The 3,396-nt window shown below is 52.8% G+C and overlaps 1 pseudogene; it reads left to right on the top strand.

Annotated features, from left to right (window-relative positions):
- Positions 1-2,693: 2,693 nt before the first annotated feature.
- On the top strand, positions 2,694-2,801 carry LOC144171256 (U4 spliceosomal RNA; annotated as a pseudogene).
- Positions 2,802-3,396: the final 595 nt, after the last annotated feature.

The raw sequence follows: 3,396 nt of genomic DNA, 5'->3' as shown, positions 1-3,396 counted from the left end.
GGCAGGCCTTTGTCAGACCCGTCGGCACTAAGGTATATTAGGGCAGGTTCGGTAGATGACGTCGGTCGAGCGCACGTGCCCCACGTTGTGTTGCCGAACGGCGCCGCCAGTTCGCGTCCAGCCGACATAAGTGAAGTGTTCACTCACCACTTCAGGGAATTTTTTAAGGCGTCAGGAGAGCGCGAATCTTCCCCGGAATTTGAGGAGAATGTTCGCAACTTTTGCGGTGAGCTTCCACAAGTTCCCAGTTCTTTAGCTGACACTTTGACCGCTCCTGTCTCTTATGAGGAGCTGTGGGATGCAGTCGGAAGCATGAACCAGTCCTCAGCCCCTGGGCCAGACGGCATCCCATTGAGCTTTTACAAAGCCTTCTTTTCGTGCCTGAAGGACCCGTTGTTAGAGATGGTGAACGCCTTTTTCACCCATGGTGAGCGGCCACTTTCTTTTAAAGAGGGCAACATAGTCCTTATAACGAAACCTGGAGGGGAGCCGTCAGACCCGCGAGCATATAGGCCTATTACTTTGCTGAATACTGACTATAAGATCGTAGCCACCATAATTTCAAGGCGCCTCTCCAAAGTGTTGCCGCACGTAATGAGTCCCACCCAGACATGTAGCGTGCCGGGGCGCTCGATTTTTTCGGCCCTATCTCTCACCAGGGACTTGTTCGCATTCGCCACTCGAACAGGCATTCCAGGCTGCTTTGTATCTCTGGATCAAGCCAAAGCCTTTGATCGAGTGGAACATCGTTATTTGATGGCCGTTCTTCGCAGCTTCGGCTTTCCAATGGAACTTATTACGTGGTTAAACCTCTTGTACCGTGGCCTCACTTCCCGACTCCTCGTAAACGGACAACTTAGCGCCCCTTTCCCAGTTGAGCGAGGGATCAGGCAGGGGTGCCCACTCTCCCCCCTACTTTTTGTCCTGGCAATCGACCCTCTACTTAGACGCGTGGCGAACTCTCCTGGCATACGCGGCTTTCCCCTTCCCGGACAGGCCCAGGTAAAAGTGTCAGCGTACGCAGATGACGTGTCCCTGTTTTTGCGGGACGACAGCAGCTTCACCGCGTTCTCGCGCCTCTATTCCATCTACAGCGAGCTGTCTGGCGCGCAAATAAACAGGGGTAAGAGTAAGGCACTGCGATTCGGAGCATTCACGTCAGACCTTTGGGGAGAAGTGGAGTGGATCGCCGCCGTCAAAGTCCTTGGTGTAACGTACCACGCCTCGGGGGAGGTGGCGCGTGAGACATGGACAGGAATTGTGAAGAAGGCTAAAAAGCGCCTGTCGGTGGCTGCGCAATTTAAACTGTCCTTTACGGAGCGCAGCTTCGTAATTAAAGCATGCGTTTCTTCCGCTCTTTATTACGTTGCGCGCATAGCTCGTCCACCCCGAAATGTAGTGCGGAAGCTGGAGAGCAAGTTATTCTCTTTCTTTTGGGGAGGAAAGACGGAGAGGGTAGCTCGGGCTTTCATGCGGCTCCCAACCAGCATGGGGGGATACAGCCTTCCATGCATGTCGACAATGTGCAGCGTCCTGGCGTTGCGTAGGTTTGTAGATTTGACGCGAAACCCGGACTACATAGGAAGCAGCCTTCTAAACTACTTCCTGGGCACATCGCGAGGTGTGTTTTACAGTGACCCTTACATCGGTCCTTTGGCAGAGGAACCGCCGTCGTTCTACACCTATGTCACGAAAACCTTTCGAGAACTGTTAGCACAGATTCCCGACTTCGAAATTTCGGACATTGCCCCAAGCGAACTTTGCGAGCAACTTGCTGTGGCGGAACTCACTGCGGTGCAGAAAGAGCGCTCTAAAAAGGCGCGCTGGAGGCAGCTGACTTCTCCGGTCCTCCCAGCGGACGTCAAAGATTTCGGGTGGGAGCGTGGTTGGGGAGTTCTGCCCACTAGAGACCGCTTGGCAGCGTGGGGCGTAACTCCGTCAGCGCGGTGCCCTCAATGCGGACAAAATGAAACTTTGCGACACGCAATCTTTCAGTGTTCTGTAGCGAGGACGTTTTGGACGCTGATGTCTAGGATGTTTAAAGTACGCCTAGGGGAGCGCACAAAATCTCGCGATGCCCTAGTAACTTTTCTGTTATGTGTGGGGGCCCTGGTTGTGTGGAGGCGTCGTGGTGTCGCGGCACTCCGGTCCCGGCCTCACAAGGCTATGTTCCCCATGTTGCTGCGCATGCGCACGCGTCTGTTCGAACACCTGGAAGCAGAGCTCGCCACGCTGGGGGAAGAGGCGTTCCTCCTGCGTTGGTCGTGCCGCTTCATCAAGGTCAACAACGCACGTTTGGAAATAAGAATAGTTGAATATTAGCCCTGTAACCATACTAAAAAGTTAGAATATTAGCCTTGTAACCAGACTAAATACGATACACAGTTATCTGCAGTGTTCACTTTACCATGTGTGTATCTGTAACTATGTAAGACTGTAGCACTTCTACCCACATTCGTGGTGTTTCGACCCTGAAACTACTGTTCGCGTTTGCCAACAACTCGACTTTCTACTCTGCTTATGTTGTACCCTGCGTGGTACAAACTGTTACAACTTGTGTGTAGGCCAGCGGCAGCCACTTCTGGATTGTTGTTTTTCTGTGTGTTTCCGATTTGTAATGTATATTTGTTACCCGATGCGTAGTTCCATCGAGGCATGTTATGTATCTGCTTCGATGGACAAATAAACCTCTTCACCTAGCGGAGCAGCGACTATTGCTAGTTGAAAACTTTTCCCAATACCCCGCCTGGACGACGTGCAACACCGTCGGCCGAGGCAATTTTTGGAAGGCCCTACGGGGCCTCATTTTGAAATCCAAAGTCAGATTCATGCAGCTTGAGCACACGGCATGTTTACATACACTGGCTGTGAGAAGAAGGATGAGCAGGATGCCCGCCAAACGTTACGAAAAAAGAGGGAAAGAAACGCAAATGCTTGCGGAGTTGTTAACTGACTGATTGACTGACTGCAACGGCTTACTTGCACGAATGCTTTGCTCTGTGGACAGCCAATGCACTCGCCATTTGTACAAGTGCGGCACGCACACACACAGCTGGATGGCGCCGCATTTAAGTGCAATGCACTTCTTAAGCGACCCTGAACCTGCGTCCACAGGCGATGACCGCGCACGTGGAGATGGGCGCGCGCAGCCTGGCCGCTGACATGGCACATACCCACGTGGGGGATTGGCCAGGAATCTCCTCGTCTTCCTTGGCAACGCGGGGAGATGGGCGCGCGCTGCCTGGCCGCTGACATGGCACATACCCACGTGGGGGATTGGCCAAGAATCGGGCGTGAGAAGGGCTAATGCACCTGCTTAAAGGAGTACTGACACGAAATTTCAAAACTGAGATCCGCTCTAGCAATCAAGTACAACGACAACACAAATAGGTGTCT

This window comes from Haemaphysalis longicornis, unplaced genomic scaffold (assembly GCF_048455015.1).
Source record: "Haemaphysalis longicornis isolate Haplotype H1 unplaced genomic scaffold, Haemaphysalis longicornis Haplotype H1 scaffold_2, whole genome shotgun sequence".
Classification (NCBI taxonomy): domain Eukaryota; kingdom Metazoa; phylum Arthropoda; class Arachnida; order Ixodida; family Ixodidae; genus Haemaphysalis; species Haemaphysalis longicornis.
Note: the sequence above shows the minus strand (reverse complement) of the source record. Positions and strands in the feature narration are given on the sequence as shown.